The sequence below is a fragment of the Neofelis nebulosa genome, chromosome 5 (assembly GCF_028018385.1).
Source record: "Neofelis nebulosa isolate mNeoNeb1 chromosome 5, mNeoNeb1.pri, whole genome shotgun sequence".
Classification (NCBI taxonomy): Eukaryota; Metazoa; Chordata; class Mammalia; order Carnivora; family Felidae; genus Neofelis; species Neofelis nebulosa.
Window position 1 is genome coordinate 9,768,743 of NC_080786.1, and position 18,759 is coordinate 9,787,501.

At 39.9% G+C, this 18,759-nt stretch overlaps 1 long non-coding RNA gene across 1 annotated transcript in view; it reads right to left on the bottom strand.

The window, feature by feature from the left end:
• Positions 1-306: 306 nt before the first annotated feature.
• Positions 307-18,759, bottom strand: part of LOC131511658 (uncharacterized) — a 32,919-nt gene continuing 14,466 nt past the window's right edge. The window contains exons 2-3 of the long non-coding RNA XR_009261644.1: positions 1,774-1,926; positions 307-425 (exon numbers count right to left, since the gene is read on the bottom strand). This is a non-coding gene — a long non-coding RNA (uncharacterized LOC131511658). The remainder of the gene's footprint in view (positions 426-1,773; positions 1,927-18,759) is intronic.

The window sequence follows — 18,759 nt, forward strand, 5'->3', positions numbered from 1 at the left end:
GAGTCCCTCAGATGAACGACTTAGAGCACAGACAAGATTTCTGTCCCATCACGCTCTCCAAGGCCCCTTTGTGTTCAGCACAATCTGCAGAATCCTACTGTCAACCCTTGTGGGAGACAGTGGCTGATGTTCAGTGTTGTCTTCTTTCCATGCTCCAGAAGTCTGCTGTCCACCCAAACATGGCAAAGCTTTGACTGGACATCAGTGCTGAGTTGATACAAATAATAGTCAGGCCATAGAGAGGACTACAGTACTGGAAATTTACTTGCCATCTCATCAGGGGGAGGCCCACATTGGTCAAGCTGCTCAGGACCTCTAACTCACCAGCGGGTTAGAGAGGTCCCACATCTCCTCACCACCTTCCACCTTTGTCTTGATGTCCATCTTTCAGTGTCTTAAACTGCCTCTTCTGCCCTAGCACAGCCCTGGCAGCCGCAAAAAGAACAGAGTATCAGGCTCTGACCCTAATCCTGTGTCTCCCCTCCTGCCATGAGTAGGATCCTCCATAATGGTACTGATACTGTACTCAGAGAAATTTCCTTCCCTGGGGCAGTTCTCAAAAACCCTACCACTGTAGTCTCCTTTCATTCAAATTTTTATAAGGCTGTGATTTCTTGTGTTTGGAATTTCTCTTGCCGATTGAAAAAAAAAATCTGGGTCTTGGGGACAGACAATGTTAACATTAATACTGGCAATAATAGCTACCAATTGTTGAATCATTACTTGGTAGCAGGCATTATCTTTGGTGCTATGTACTATCTTACTGAATCCTCAGGAAAATACCCTGAAATAGATACTCTCTTTAGCCTGTTTCATGGGAGAAGGGATTCGATAGGTAGACCTTGCAGGTAGTGGGGGGGGGGGGGCAGGGCCAGGGTGGAGCTGTGTTTGCCTTACTCCAAAGTCTGGGCTCTCCCACTGCAGCCTGTCCTCATTCTTCAGGGAGCCCAGGACCATAGCACTGTCTGAATCCAGCCAGGACTTGCACCGGATACTGAAGACGTTTCTACTCCTGGAAATGTCTCTTTAGGGGAGTTCAAGTGTTCAAACAAAGAAGCCATTTGTTCTCATCACCTGCTTACATGTTAGATTGTTGTTGTTAAATTTTGTCTGTCTCAACTTGAGTGCCATCTCCACAAGGGGAGGAACTTGGTTTTGTTCCCTACTGTATCTGAATGAGGTGGGGCCACCAGAGGATTCAAGAAAGGAGGGAATATAGTCTGACACACTTTTCAGAGGATCCTCCTGGTGGCAAGAGTAGAGGCAGTGAGTGCTTGTATGAGAATGTTCCCCAAATCTAGGCAAGATATGAAGTTGGCTTAGACCTGCATAAGTTCCATGAGACCTATGACAGGGTCAGACTGGCTCATGCAGTGAAAGGAGATCTCCCAGTGTGGTGTGAGGAAAAGAAAGGCCAAGGAGCCTCTAAGGATTCTGAACTGAGTAAATGGAAGGGGGATGATGGGTTTGGTTGGAGGTGCCTTTCAGACATCAATGGGCAGATAGACACCTGGGTGGAAGCTGGAGGTGAGGGTCTGAAGTTCAGAGGATGAGGCTGAGGAGGAGATAGAACTACTGGGATCATCAGCGAGTGGAAGGGGTCTAAAGCCCTGAGAGAACCCAGTGCAATTGCCAAGGGAGCAATGGTAGACAGAGAAACAGCCTAGGGCCAAGTCTGCTAAAAACCAAGGCCAATTTCCACTGGCCACAAAGCACAGCCTGAGCATCTGAAAGGGTAATGATGGAGGGCACCACTGACTTTATGATACTCACAAAGTCACAGACTCCTTGTCACAGTCCTCTCTGCCTTCTCTCATTTACATGTTCCTTGTTGCTTCTCATCCAAGATGGAGGCCGCGGTGCTTCCCATGACTCAGTCTCAGAAGTGGCACATTCTCCTTCATTCTCTTCAATGGCGGTGAGTCGCTATATTCAGTGAGGTTTAAAAAAGAAAAAAACCCAGAAAAACAAAAGAGGGAAAAAAATTATCATGCTGAGGGAGTTCCTTGCTGAGATGCCCAGGGGACTTTTGGCTCCATGGGCCAGCAGATCTGCAAACTATATGAAATATGATTTTGTCAGTCAAAACCAGTAGACTATCAGGACTTTCATATGGTTCAACTTGCATAAACATTGGTAAAAGTCACTAAAGGTGACATTCAGATCTTGGTTTCAGACCAAAGAAACTTGCTGATATACTCCTTGTCCCGCAAAGGGACTAGCTAGTTTTCTCTTTCTCCTTTTTTTTTTGTGTTCACCTTACCTGACTGCTCATTTGCTTTCAGAAAGCTGGCTGTCATGTTGGGGTCACACCATGACCTTCTGTATGTCAGTCAACCCATGTGATTGAAATCTAGGCGCTATCACTCCTAAACTGAGAGTCAGAAATAAAATTTTTAAACCATTTCTTTAACAAACATATTAAAAATAATTACTTTTAAATGGCAGCAAAATGTGTCCCTGGTGTCTGAGCCAACGTTAGTGAGTAAAGTTTTGAGAGTTCCTGCTAAGCTGACTATTACATTTGCTGGAATATTGCACTAACGGGAGGAAAGGCATTCTCATAGACCAGATACTAAATGAAAATCATCCCGAAGAATTACTGTAATATCCTTTACATCTTATAACTTTATGGACTGACGCAAGCAGCTTTTTTTCTGTCCATCAAAGTCTTTATAAATGGCATGGAAAATAAGTACCCCATGGTTGGCATCTATTAACAAGATGAACATCCCGGGCACACTATTTCATAACTCCCACTGGCTCCCAGAGGTATAATTAGGGTTGAATTTTTCATGAACACAAACATCATATTCTTTGTCCACCATGCTGTGCTTTGTGCTTGACTATTTCCAGCACTCCACTCAGGAAAAGAAAAGGAGAGAAAAGAGTCATGTCCTCGGTGAATGAAAGTGATTCTGGGGCTTGCTGTAAGGGTCGCCCAGGTCCCACCATGTTGCTGGGGGCCTCTTTAAGGTACAGCACTTCCTGACCAGGTCTGACTCAGCACAGTCACCCAGAGCTGACTCTCCCTAGGAGGACTTCCAGGTTTTGGAAATAGATAAATAGAAAAAAGTCTTTCGGGGTGCCTGAGTGACTCAGTCAGTTAAGTGTCTGACTTTAGCTCAGGTCATGATCTCTCAGTTCATGAGTTCAAGCCCCACATTGGGCTCTGTGCTGACAGCTCAGAGCCTGGAGCCTGATTTGGATTCTGTGTCTCCCATTTTCTCTGTTCCTCGCTCCTTTGTGCTCTCTCTTTCAAAAAATGAATAAACATTTTAAAATTTAAAAAAAGAAAAAGAAAAAAGTCTCTCATGTTTAGTCTTAAGTAGATCTACTGACTCCATTATTTTTAAGTCATTAAAAAAAAAAAGTGACATGGTTATGATTTGGTTTTCTGGACCTAACTTGTTATTCCTCCTGGATTATTCAGTGAACAGTGTCTGGTCTGATTTGCAGTCGTGTTTGAAATGCTTTGTTAATGGAATTTATTAGCCATTGCCCCCAGAAGAATCTCACTAAAACATAAGTCCAATCATGCTGTCCTCTGCTTAAAATCTCTCGGCGATTTTTTGTTTTTACAACTATGGAAGAAGGTTCAAGCTCTCTAGCACAGTTTGTGAGATCTCCATCATGTGTCCTTAAATGGTCTCTATTTCATTTCCTGCCTCTCATAATAGGCAAGCTACCCTCCTGCCACTTACAATTCTTTAAAATTACTTACAATTCTCTTAAACACCTTTCTTTTACACAACTCTGGAACATAATTCTCCCTCTGGCTAAAAGAATACTTTGAAAGTTAGGGCAAGTTCTGATAAAATAGACATGTGTCAACCTGAAGTTCAGCTTCTTATTTAATGGGGAAATACTGAAGTCTTTCCTTTGCCTAGGAACAAGGCAAAGAAATAACTCTTGCCACTGCTTTTCAACACCAGAAAGATAAAACATGCAGAAATAAATTAAGTAAGAAATGTTTAATATTTAAGAAACGTTTATGCACCAAAATCTACAAGATTCCTGATGTCAAAAAGGTAGACCTAACCAGTGAAATATGAGATATATATTCCTGGACAAGAAGACAACATCATGAAGATTTCAATCCTGCTCAAGTTACTTAAAGAATTTACTGTGATCTCTACAAAAGCATCAAGTTTTTTCTCTTCTGGAACTTGAAAAGACAAATAGAAAGTTTCTATGGAGAAATAAAGAGGCAAAATTTGGCAGGAAAATCCTGAAAAGAAGAAGGTACCAGGGGATAGAGTCTAGCTTTACCGTATATTGAAACATACTGGAAGTCTTCAATATTTTTTTATTGAGTACAGCTGACATATAATGTTATATTAGTTTCAAGTGTATGACAATAGTGATTCAATAATTCCATACATGACTCAATGCTCATCGTGGTAAATATAGTTACCATCTGTCACCATACAAAGTTATTACAACATTATTGACAATATTCCCTATACTGTACTTTTCATCCCCTGAACGTATTTATTTTACACCTGGAAGTTTGTACTGCTTCATCACCTTCACCTATTTCACCAATCCCCCAACTCCTTCCCCTCTGGCAACCACAAGTTTGTTCTCTGTATTTGAGTCTGTTTCTGTTTTCCTGTTTGTGTGCTTGTTTGTTCATTTGTTTTGTTTTCTAGATTCCACATATAAGTGAAATCATATGGTATTTGTCTTTCTCTGACTTATTTCACTTAGCAAATGGACCCTCTAGGTCCATTCATGTTGTACCCAAAGAAAACAAAAATTCTAATTTTTTTTAATTTTTTTATTAAAAAATTTTAAAATTTATTTTTGAGAGAGAGAGAGAGAGTGGGGGAGGGGCAGAGAGAGAGGGAGACACAGAATCTGAAGCAGACTCCAGGCTCTGAGCTGTCAACACAGAGCCCGACACGGGGCTTAAACTCATAGACCGCGAGATCATGATCTGAGCCAAAGTCAGACACCCAATCAACTGAGCCACCCAGGCGTCCACAAAAATTATAAGCTGAAAACATATATGCACCACTCTGTTTACTGCAACATTATTTACAATAACTAAGACATGGAAGTAACCTAAATGTCCACTGCTAGATGAATGGATAAAGAAGATGTGATACACATATACACAATGGAATATTCCTCAGCCACAGAAATCCTCAACTCAATATTTAAGCTGATATTGTATTGGTGCCTGAAAGACCAATGGCGCAGAATAAAAAAACTTGGAGCAGACCCAAGTATATATGTCAATCCCGTACATGACAAAAGTGGTGTCTTAAATTACTGGAAAAAACGGGATGCTTAATAATTGATCTTGAGACAACTGGCTAGCCATTTGGGAAAATATCACACTGGACCTATACTTCATACATATCCTTCAAATAAACTTCAAATAGATCCAATCTAAATGTAAAAGATGAAATCATAAGTACTAGAAAGAAATATAGTTTAATTAAAAAAACCAGAAGTGGGGGCGCCTGGGTGGCGCAGTCGGTTAAGCGTCCGACTTCAGCCAGGTCACGATCTCGCGGTCCGTGAGTTCGAGCCCCGCGTCAGGCTCTGGGCTGATGGCTCGGAGCCTGGAGCCTGTTTCCGATTCTGTGTCTCCCTCTCTCTCTGCCCCTCCCCCGTTCATGCTCTGTCTCTCTCTGTCCCAAAAATAAATTAAAAACGTTGAAAAAAAAAATTAAAAAAAAAAAAAAAAAAAAACAGAAGTGGATAATGCCTTTCTAGTTACAACTTAAAATTAGGATGCAATTTTTTAAAAGATTGATAAATTTAACTAAATTTTAAAAACTTTTCAAAGTTTTTGCATGACAGAATAAAACAAACACCAAAGGCAAAGTCAAAAGACAAATGACAAACTGAGAAAAAATATTTACAATTTGTATCATGTACCAAGGGCCAATCTCTCTAATATGTAAGCATTCTTAAAATCGAGAAGTCCAAAAAACATTAATAGAAAAATGGGCAAAAGACATGGCTGACAGTTCACAGAAAAAAATGCAAATGGCTTTTAAACATATGAAAACATATTTAACTTCATTTATTACGAGAAAAGCTCAAATTAAAACTGTACCAGGAGGAATGATGTAAGCAAAAATGATAGAGTAAGGACTTCTCAAAATTCTCTTCTCATAGAAGCAACAAGAACACTAAGAAAAACAATTACCTGGATCAACTTAACCAAAAGGAAATTAACCAAAGGCTTACAGCTATTCAGGGAGTGTTGACTCAAGAAAAATGACTTACTCTTGGTAGCACAGTGAGTTTTGTGGCATTCTAATTTAGGTATTTCCATCACCCCAGCTTTATGGTTGCCTTGAAAACCAATTCACCACAATTGCAATAAAAACCTGCAGCTTGGCAGCTGTTGGAGGGAGCAAAATGAGATTTGAGCTTCTTCAAAGCCCTGTTCTCAGAGAATTGTAATTATTTGACCTGTTTAAAGGTTAACAGGAAGACCCCACCCACAAGAATGTCTTTATTTGACCTGACTCTGAGTTTACCCAGTATAAATGATTTTTTCCGCAGGGACACTTTTTGAAAATAATTCAAAAATTATTTGGAATTTCCCAGGGCACCTGGGTGGCTCAGTTGGTTAAGCATCTGACTTTGGATCCTACACACCTAGAAAACTGACTGGAGGATTAACACAACAATCTGCACAACCTGAACCACAGAATTCAGCAGGTACGCGGCACAGAGAGTTGAACTTGGGGAGCAAGAAGGTGCAGGAAGTGAGGTACTTTCGTGAGCAGAGAGAGGATGGAGACTGGGGTGGGGGGAGAATACGGGAAAAGCACCCCTCCCCAAAAGCAGCTGGAGAGAAAGTGGAAAATTGGAAACAGCTGCAGGGGCTAAACTAAAATAGGAGAAAGGAGAGGGTTTAAATTCCATTAAGACTGTGAACAAGGGGAGCGCAGTCTGCAACTCCTCAGCTCGATACCTGGTGGTGCTCTGGTGGGAAGGGCGAATCCCCAGGAACAGAGTGGGGTCCGGGAGGTTCTTGGGCCACACGGGGAAAAGCAGGTCCACTGCTGGAAGGACATTTGGTAGAGACTGTTGAAGCCACCTGGTCCCAGCAGACCCCAGAAAGCGGCCACATTCACTGGTGCTGGAACAAGGTCTTTGGGGATGAAGCCTGGTGCCAGATGTGTGTTGTGATTTTCCATAATCCCTGCTGCTACACTATCTCTCGAACTTTTTCTGAGGCAGACTGGCACCTGGCCATAGTCTCGGGGCACTGGCAGCAGCAGGGTCCAGCAAGCATTCCTGGGGTGCAGCCAGCATTCAGCCATTGCTCGGTGAGACCCTCCCACAGAGGGGTGAGCAGGTCAAAACCACAGTCCTTCAGAAGTAAGAGGCTGGGGAAAACAGGTGCATTTGAGACAAAACTTGGGAGAGATGTACTGCCTGGGGCCTGGTCACGGAGAGTGAAAGAGCAGGGAGTGGACGAAAGCTGAAGACAAGGATGGGTACGCGATTGCTGATCCGGGAGAACACACTGGGTACCTGGGTGACGCCATTTTCACCGCGCATGCGCATACGCACTTACGAGCGCCACAATAATCTACCCCAGTAGGCTAGCTGCGCCATCTAGTGGAGAGCAGAGCTGTTACACCGAGCCCCGCCCAACCGGGCCAACTTCACTCTTCAAGAACACAAGTCTCACCACTGACTTAATTTATGGACTATAAAGAACTACACAGACTGACTTCTAGGGGAAAACGAAGCAATTTCAGTCCTACTTCAATCTGTTAGCAGGTTCATCTATTCAATATTCTGTCTTTTTTTTTCTCTTTTACACTTCTTTTTCTTGAATACAGAAAGAGAAAAACTCATTTTTATTTTCAGTTTTTATTAAAAATATTTTTCTTTAATTTTTATCACTATATTTTTTACTTTTGTGTAAATTTTTTCAAATTCTGTTTTACTTGCATCATTTTATTTTAGTCTACTTCAGTGTATTCACCTTTTCAAACTTTCAAACGATTTCCCTTTTTTCTTTTTCATTTTTTCCTCTTTCTTGCTTCTTTTCTTTTTCTTGAATGCAGAAAGAGAAAAACTTCATTTTTACTTTAATTTCTATTAAAAATATTTTTCTTTAATTTTTTGCTATATTTTTTGCTTTTATATAGATTTTGTCAAATTCTATTTACTTCCATCATTTTATTTTAGTCTACTACAGTGTATCCACTTTTTCAAATTTTCAAATGATTTCCTTTTTTATTTATTTTTTTATTTTATTTTTTATTTTTATTTTTTTTTTAATTTTTTTTCAACGTTTTTTTATTTATTTTTGGGACAGAGAGAGACAGAGCATGAACGGGGGAGGGTCAGAGAGAGAGGGAGACACAGAATTGGAAGCAGGCTCCAGGCTCCGAGCCATCAGCCCAGAGCCTGACGTGGGGCTCGAACTCACGGACCGTGAGATCGTGACCTGGCTGAAGTCGGAGGCTTAACCGACTGCGCCACCCAGGCGCCCCTGATTTCCTTTTTTAAATCTTTTTTCTCTTTTTCATTTCTTTTTCTTGAACACAGAAAAAGAAAAGTTCAAATTTATTTTCAATTTTTATTTTCTTTCTTTTTTTTTTCTACTTTATTCTTTACTTTTGTGTATATTTTTTCAAATTCTATTTTACTCCCATCATCTCATTTTAGTCTACCTTAGTGTATTCATTTCTTCAAATTCTCAAATGATTTTCCTTTTTTCTCCCCCCCCTTTTTTTCTCTAATCTGTCAAACCACTTTCAACACCCAGAGAAAAACACACCTAGAATCTAGCATCATTTATTCGATTTTTGCGTGTGTGTGTTATAATTTTAATATTTATTTAATTTTAATTTTTGTACCTCATTAATTCCTTTTCTCCCTTCAAAATGACAAAATGAAAGAATTCACCCCAAAAGAAAGAGCACGAAGAAACGACAGCCAGGGATTTAACCAACACAGATAAAAGCAAGATGTCTGAACCAGAATTTAGAATCATGATAATAAGAATACTAGCTGGAGTTGAAAATGGATTAGAATCCCTTTCTGCAGAGATAAAAGAAATAAAAAATAGCAAGAATGAAATTAAAAATGCTACAACAAAGCTACAATCATGGATGGATGCAGTGATGGCAAGGATGGATGAGGCAGAACAGAGAAGCAGTGATGTGGAGGACAAACTTATAGAGAATAATGAAGCAGAAAAAAAGAGAGAGATGAAGGCAAAAGAGCACGATTTAAGAATTAGAGAAATCAGTGACTCATTAAAAAGGAACAACATCAGAATCACAACCCAGAAGATGAAGAGAGAGAAATAGGGGTAGAAGGGTTATGTGAGCAAATCATAGCAGAAATCTTCCCTAACCTGGGGAAAGACACAGACATCAAAATCCAGGAAGCACAGAGGACTCCCATTAGATTCAACCCAAACCGACCATCAACAAGGCATATCATAGTCAAATTCACAAAATACTCAGGCAAGGAGAGGATCATGAAAGCAGCAAGGGAAAAAAAACCCTAACATACAAGGGAAGACATATCAGGTTTGCAGCAGACCTATCCACAGAAACTTGGTAGGCCAGAAAGGAGTTGCAGGATATATTCAGTGTGCTGAATCAGAAAAATATGCAGCCAAGAATTCTTTATCCAGCAAGCCTGTCATCCAAAATAGAAGGAGAGTTAAAAGTTTCCCAAACAAAAATTAAAGGAGTTTGTGACCACTAAACCAGCCCTGCAAGAAATTTTAAAGGGGGACTCTCTGAGGGGAGAAAAGATGAAAATGTCTATCTATATCTATACCTATATCTATATCTATATCTATCAATCTATCTATATCTGTATCTATACCTATATCTAATTCTATATCTATATCTAATTCTATATCTATATCTATATCTATATATAAATACCAAAAGCAACAAAGATTAGAAAGGACCAGAAAACACCACCAGAAACTCCAACTCGACAAGCATCATAACGGCAGTAAATTCATATCGTTCACTACTCACTCTAAATGTCAATGGACTCAATGCTCCAATCAAAAGACATAGGGTAACAGAATGGATAAGAAAACAAGATCTATCTATATGCTGTTTATAAGAGACCCACTTTAGACCTAAAGACACCTTCAGATTGAAAATAAGGGGATGGAGAACCATCTATCATGCTAATGGTCAACAAAAGAAAGCTGGAGTAGCCATACTTATATCAGACAATCTAGACTTTAAAATAAAGACTGTAACAAGAGATGAAGAAGGGCATTATATCATAATTAAGGGGTCTATCCACCAAGAAGACCCACCAATTGTAAACATTTATGTGCCAAATATGATAGCACCCAAATATATAAATCAAACACAAACATAAAGAAACTCATCAATAGTAATACCATAATAGTAGGAGTCTCCAACACCCCACTTACAACAATGGAGAGATCATGTAATAAAAAAAATCTACAAGGAAACAATAGCTTTGAATGACACACTGGACCAAATGGACTTAACAGATATATTCAGATCATTTCATCCTAAAGCAGCAGAATATACATTCTTATTCAGTGCAAATGGAACGTTCTCCAGAATAGACCATATACTGGGACACAAATCAGTCCTAAGTAAGTACAAAAAGATTGAGATCATACCGTGCATATTTTCAGACCACAACGCTATGAAACTCGAAATCAACCACAAGAAAAAATCTGGAAAGGTAACAAATACTTGGAGACTGAAAAACATCCTACTAAAGAATGAATGGGCTAACCAAGAAGTTAAAGAGGAAATTAAAAAGTACGTGGAAGTCAATGAAAATGATAATACCACAACCCAAAACCTCTGGGACGCAGCAAAGGCGGTCATAAGAGGAAAGTATATAGCAATCCAGGCCTTCCTAAAGAAGGAAGAAAGATCTCAGATACACAACCTAACCTTGCGCCTTAAGGAGCTGGAAAAAGAACAGCAAATAAAACCCAAAACCAGCAGAAGACAGGAAATAATACAGATTACAGCAGAAATTAATGCTATCAAAACCAAAAAAAAAAACCCAAAAAACAAAAAACAAAAACAGTAGAACAGATCAATGAAACTAGAAGCTTGTTCTTTGAAAGAATTAACAAAATTGATAAACTACTAGCCAGTTTGATCAAAAAGAAAAAGTAAAGGACCCAAAGAAACAAAATCAAGAGTGAAAGAGGAGAGATCACAACCAACACAGCAGAAATAAAAACAATAATAAGACAATATTATGAGCAATTATACGCCAATAAAATGGGCAATCTAGAAGAAATGGTCAAATTCCTAGAAACAAAAACACTACCAAAACGGAAACAGGAAGAAATAGAAAATTTGAACAGACCCATAACCGTAAGGAAATCTAATTAGTAATAAAAAATCTGCCAAAAAACAAGAGTCCAGGGCCAGATGGCTTTCCAGGGGAATTCTACCAAACATTTAAGGAAGCGTTGACACCTATTCTCTTGAAACTGTTCCAAAAAATAGAAATGGAGGGAAAACTTCCAAACTCTTTCTATGAAGCCAACATTACCTTGATTCCAAAACCAGACAGAGACCCCACTAAAAAGGAGAACTATAGACCAGTTTCCCTGATGAACATGGATGCAAAAATCCTCAACAAGATATTAGCCAATCGGCTCCAACAATACATTAAAAAAAGTATTCACCACAATCAAGTGGGATTTATACGTGGGATGCAGGGCTGGTCAATATCTGAAAACAATTAATGTGATTCATCACATCAATAAATGAAAGGACAAGAACCATACGATCCTCTCAATAGATGCAGAGAAAGCATTTGACAAAATACAGCATCGTCTCTTGATAAAAACTCTCAAGAAAGTAGGGATAGAAGGATCATACCTCGAGATCATAAAAGCCATATATGAACGACCTAACATTAATATCATCCTCAACGGGGAAAAACTGAGAGCTTTCTCCCAAGGTCAGGAACAAGACAGTGTCCACTCTCACCAGTGTTATTCAACATAGTATTGGAAGCTTCACCTCTACAATCAGACAACACAAAGAAATAAAAGGCATACAAATCGGCCAGAAGGTCAAAGTTTCACTCTTCTATATGGAAAGAGTGATATTCTATATGGAAAACCCAAAAGATTCCACCAGAAAACTGCTAGAGTCGATTCATGAATTCAGCAAAGTTGCAGGACATAAAATCAATGCACAGAAATCAGTTGCATTCCTATACACCAACAATGAAGTGACAGAAAGAGAAATCAAGGAATCGATCCCATTTACAATTGCACCAAAAACCATAAAATACCCAGGAATAAATCTAACCAGAGGTGAAAAATCTATACACTGAAAACTATAGAAAGCTTATGAAAGAAATTGAAGAAGACACAAAAAAATGGAAAAAAGATTCCATGCTCCTGGATAGGAAGAACAAATATTGTTAAAATGTCGATACTACCCAAAGTGATCTACATATTCAATGCAATCCCTATCAAGATAACACCAGCATTCTTCACAGAGCTAGAACAAAGAATCCTACAATTTGTATGGAACCAGAAAAGACCCCAAAGCCAAAGCGATCTTGAAAAAGAAAACCAAAGCAAGAGGCATCACAATCCTGGACTTCAAGCTATACTGCAAAGCTGTAACCATCAAGACAGTATGGTACTGGCACAAGAACAGACACTCAGATCAATGGAACAGAATAGAGAACCTGGAAATGGACCCACAAACGTGTGGCCAATTAATCTTTGACAAAGCAGGAAAGAATATCCAATGAAATAAAGACAGTGTCTCCAGCAAGTGGTGCTAGGAAAACTGGACAGCGACATGCAGAAGAATGAACCTGGACCACTTTCTTATACCATACACAAAAATAAACTCAGAATGGATGAAAGACTTCAATGTAAGACAGGAAGCCATCAAAATCCTTGAGGAGAAAGCAGGCAAAAACCTCTTTGATCTTGGCTGTAGCATCTCTGGAGGCAAGGGAAGCAAAAGCAAAAATGAACTACTGGGACCTCATCAAAATAAAAAGCTTCTGCACAGCTAAGGAAACAATCAGCAAAACTAAAAGACAACTGACAGAATGGGAGAAGATATTTGTAAATGACATATCAGATAAAGGGTTAGTATCCAAAATCTATAAAGAACTTATCAAACTCAACACCCAAAAACCAAATAATCCAGTGAAGAAATGGGAAAAAGACATGAAAAGGCACTTCTCCAAAGAAGACATCCAGATGGCCAACCGACACATGAAAAAATGTTCAACGTTGCTCATCCTCAGGGACATACAAATCAAAACCACCATGAGATACCACCTCACACCTGTCAGAATGGCTAACATCAACAACTCAGGCAACAACAGATGTTGGCGAGAAAGAGAAAGAGGATCTCTTTTGCATTGTTGATGGGAATGCAAGCTGGTGCAGCCACACTACCCTATGACCCAGCAATTGCACTACTGGGTATTTATCCACAGGATACAGGTGTACTGTTTCGAAGGGACACATGTACCCTCATGTTTATAGCAGCACTATCAGCAATAGCCAAAGTATGGAAAGAGCTCAAATGTCCATCAATGGATGAATGGATAAAGAAGATGTGGTATACACACACACACACACACACACACACACACACACACACACGCACAATGGAGTATTACTCAGCAATCAAAAAGAATGAAATCTTGCCATTTGCAACTACGTGGATGAAACTGTAGGGTATTATGCTAAGTGAAATTAGTCAGAGAAAGACAAAAATCGTATGACTTCACTCATATGAGGACTTTAAGAGATAAAACAGATGAACATAAGGGAAGGGAAACAAAAATAATATAAAAACAGGGAGGGGGACAAAACAGAAGAGACTCACAAATATGGAAAACAAACTGAAGTTTACAGGAGGGGTTGTGGGAGGGGGGATGGGCTAAATGGGTAAGGGGCACTAAGGAATCTACTCGTGAAATCATTGTTGCACTATATGCAAACTAATTTGGATGTAAATTTTAAAAAATTAAAAATAAAATTAAAAAAAGCATCTGACTTTGGCTCAGGTCATGATCTCATGATTTGTGGGCTTGAGCCCAGTGTCAGGTGAACTTGAGCCCCACTTTGGGTGTTCCCCTATTCTCTCTCGGCCTCTTGCTCACTTGCCCCCTCCACTCTCTCGCTCAAAAATGAAAAAAAAAAATTAAACAATCATTTAATATCACAGCTGGCTGAGGTGGTAGGTAACAGTGGGACCAAAAAAAAAAAAAAAGGCTAATCATACAACTTAATGGGAAAGAACTGGAGAATGAGGTGTCCATATAGGTATTTGAAAACCTCTAAAATATTCCTTGACTTGTACTAAATTAAACCACTATCTTTCTTGGTTCTCCCACTTGTAGATGGCAGATCAAGGGACTTCTCACACTGCATAATCTTGTGAGCCAATTTCTATAATAAGTCTCTCTCTATATATATAGAGGTAGATATAGATACAGATATAGATATAATGTATCTTATTGATTCTGTTTCTTGGAAAACCCTAATACAGACACCATCAAGCATAACAACAGAAAAAATATTTGAAGAAATAATAGCCCAAAACTTCCCAAACGTGGTTAGAAATACTAATCCATACATCTAAGAAGCTTATTGAATTCTAAGTCAGATACACTCAAAGAGACCCACACCTAAACACATCATAATCAAACTGTTGCAAGACAAAAGATAAGGAGAGACTCTTAAAGTCAGCAAGAGAGAAGTGACTCATTACATATAGGGGATTTTCAATAAGATTAAGAGCTGATTTCTCATCAGAAACCACAGAGACCAGAAGGCAGTGGGATGGTGTATTTAAAGTGTGGAAAGAAAAATACTGTCAACTAAGAATTCTATACCCAGTAAAACTATATGTGAAAAAAATGAAGGAGAAATTAAGATATTCCTAAGTAAACAAAATCTGAGAGAATTTGTTGCTAGTAGACTTTCCCTGCAAGAAATATTAGAGGGAGTCCTTTAGGCTGAAATGAACAGAGACTATACAGTTAATTGAGTAAATAAAGAGCACTCATAAAGGGAACTATATAGGTGAATATAAAAGACAGTATAAACTTTTTTGCTTTTTTTCTATAAGATTTAAAAGACAAAAAAAAGAGACAACTGCCAAAAGCAATAATAAATCTGTGTTAATTGGGCATACAATGTATAAAGATTTTTTTAATGTTTATTTTTGAGAGAACAAGAGCAGGGGATGAGCAGAGTGAGAGGGGAACAGAGGATCTGAAATGAGCTCTGCACTGAAAGCAGCAAGCCAAATGCGGGACTCTAACTCATGAACGCTCAGATCATGACCTGAGCCAAAGTTAGACACTCAACTGACTGAGCCACCCAGAAGGGAGATTTTCTGGGCATCTTTTCACATTGTCTTGAATTTTGAACGATGTAAATGTTTAACATATTTTAAAAATTAAATGAGAAAGAAAAGCAAACCCTAAAGTAGAAACAGCATGGGTCATAGAAGAAGACAGAACAATCAAGTGACTTTTGAACACAGTGTGCTGGCTGCATATCTTAGTGGGTATATTATAATCACAAAAGGACAAAAGACAAAACATTTCAGTGTTAAGCCTGCAGTTAGCTTTACTATTTTGGAGCTTTTTGTGTGTGTGGTAAGGCCCAGAGGCCATGAAGTAGTTCTGTTGCTGGCGCTCAGGACTGGATTTCTAAGGATCACTTCCAGTTACAAGATGGAAATGGGGCTGCCCCTCCCTACCCTTCATTTTCTATATCATCACTTACTGGCACTCACATTACATGATGTTGACATGTCTACATCACCCTCCATCTCTTGATTATTCTCTCATAGTTCATCTTTTGGTCCTTGTGTCCTCAATTATGACAGAATCCCTCTGTTTCATCACCTATGCCATTTTTTTTTCACTAAGCCATTTTTTTTCACTATGCCATTTTTAAAGCCATGTTTCTATTCTATTCAGTGCTTGTATGTGTTTCATTTCTTTGTTAATATTTTTCTAACTGGGCCTTTTTCTTTTTTTTTAATGTTTATTTTTGAGAGAGACAGAGTGTGAGTGGGGGAGGGGCAGAGAGGAAGAGGGGGACACAGAATCTGAAGCAGGCTCCAGGTTCTGAGCTGTTATCACAGATCCTGACATGGGGCTTGAACTCATGAGCTGTGAGGTCATGACCTGAGCCAAAGTTGGACGCTTAACCTACTGAGCCACCCAGGCGCCCCTGGGCCTTTTTCTTAACAACTTGTTCTTACTTGATATGAAATTCTCTCTCATCCAGCTGAAGTGTTGTGTGCGTGGTTAACTGTACTTCCTCTGGTGTCCATTCCTCTGTCTGTTTCATTAGGGCATCTCTTGGGTGTGCTTGATTTTCTTCAGGTGTTTGTTAAATTTTGATTGTGTTCATTTTTGCATTTGAGCTGTCCTGAAAGGTGTGTGTGGCATTATTTATCTCAGTCTATCATTATGGACACAGGCCAGGGTGACATGCAGCTGTTGGGGAAGGTCCAGGTTTCTGGATGTGGTAGCTGTTGGCTTCCTGAGTCATCAACTATGAAGGGTACCACTTGCCTCTTGACCTAAGCATCTACAGTCGCTGCTCCCACCTGATCAGTGACAGCCCTGTCACCTACTGCTGGCACAAGGTAGAAAGTGGAAGAGGGTCTGAACCACTTGTCTGCCTCTCTTGCCAGATCCCATCTAGAACCCTTCAGATCTCTGTAACTGCCTCTCTCCAACTTGGCACAACCCTCTAGGACACCTCCCTCCTTTTTAAGAATCCTCTCCTTTGCATGTTTTGGAATTTGGTTTCCTTCCTCTGTCTGATCCCATCTGCCTTCCGATGCCTTTCAGTCATCCCTCACAACGTCCACTAATAGCACCCTCTCTTGCTTTCCAAAATAGTTATGAATTTTTTAAAGATACATTTTCTTAAATTTCTACAGATTTGTATGGGGAAACTGTAGTGGATAATCTGAGGGATGTGCTTTTAAAAAAGTATAACCAGACAATTAGGCAGCATTGATAAGGATGTCCTTGGGCTTCCAGAGCAGAGATGTAGAAACTGCAAAATTGGGATCTGGACTATTTCCCACAAATGATTCTGAGACTGAAAGGAAGGACTCTAGGGAGCCATTGTGCTCTCAAATCCCATTCCTGTCACAGGCTCATCTATTAACCACTGAAATAACAATGACTTCGCCACCGATTGCTGATGCTATATTGGCTGGAAAACATCCAGATGCACAGCGCTCAGACGCTAAATCAATCCCATTGATTGTACGATGATAAATGATCCTGAGGCACAATCCGTCTACCTGATAATTGCCACTTTATCAAAGGAAGACATCTTTAAACGAGCGCTAAGGAGAATGTTAAGTGTTTTGCAGGTAAGGCCTTGAGAATTCTAAAAAGAAATAGTCACCATTATGGAAAGAGGTAGAATTTATTTGCAAGCAGATAGGGAGCTGTGTGAAACAGCTGTGTGATTTTCAAATTGCATGTGAAAAAAAGGAGAGATGACAAGAGAATCCATAGCTTCTTCCTTCCCCAGCTCCTCTGAGAAGGAGCCACAGACAGCATCCCACCACCCATGGGCTCCTCCTGCCTAGAGCCAGACCCTACAGAAGTTAAGAGTGGAAACCTAGCACTAAGGAACTCTTGGCTTCATTTGCTGGTGGTGTTGGGGCCTGGGTGAGCCCCAGGGGTCTGCCTGTGTCTAACGCTTGCCTCATTGGCTTCGTCCCAAGTTCCTTATCTGGGGCAGGTGGACCCACCCCTGGTGGACTGCCATAGTGTCCCAGGAGTAGGGGCAGTTGTCACATAAAGGCTGCTTTTATTTGGAGCATCAATTTTGCCAAAAACTTCAAGGGAAAAAAACCCTACAATTTTATGTAAACAAACAAGCATAGACATTATTATGCAGTAGTAGGCAATCTCAACGTTCATTTTTAAGACAAAACATGAGATGTCAAAGAAATGTTAGAGTAGTGGAGAATGACTTTAGGCTTTGTCTTCACACCTGTCATAGTATTTATTTCTCTTTTCTGCTTTCCTCAAAGTTTCCCTGGAAGAGCGTGGGAAGCCATTCTTACAGGGGCAAATACTATAGACAGACTCACTCAGTACCCACACACCTCCCTCTTCAGCTGGCCTTCCTGTCCTGCAGCCTCTATAAAAACTAAACACCATGTCTCCCAGACTTCTTTGTAGCAAAGCTTCCCGAGTTTTGTGGAGCTAATACACCCATTTGGACTATCTGAAATCAAGGACCAAGACCATCTACTTGAGTCTCCTGTGATCTGTGAAGTCTAGGATGGCACCATGCACCCTTCTGCTTGACTAAGGACCTCACACCCACCTTGAAAAGACAGTGGAAAGAACATGGATAGAGAGATCCAGCCCCACCATGGCACAAAATGCTCTTCGTGGCCTGGCCTCTGCCTATCCTCCTGAGACCATCTATCTTCTCATCATTCAAGGAAATACCCTGAATCCATTTGCTTGAAGTGTCCAGGCTATGAGTCAGTTGTCAGGATTCAGAAGAGGAATGATGAGGGTTTTAACCATTAGTGGTCATCAGATCGAAGATAGTGAATGGCTAGATCCCAGGGGTGTCCAGGAGACAGAATCAATGAAGCAGGGGTACAAAGAAGTGAGGACCACAGTGGTGACGCCAGCATTTCTGACCTGGCCAATTCCCAAGTCAGGTAACATAGGAACAAATTTGGAGAAAAATTATAAATTGAACACTGGAAATGCTAA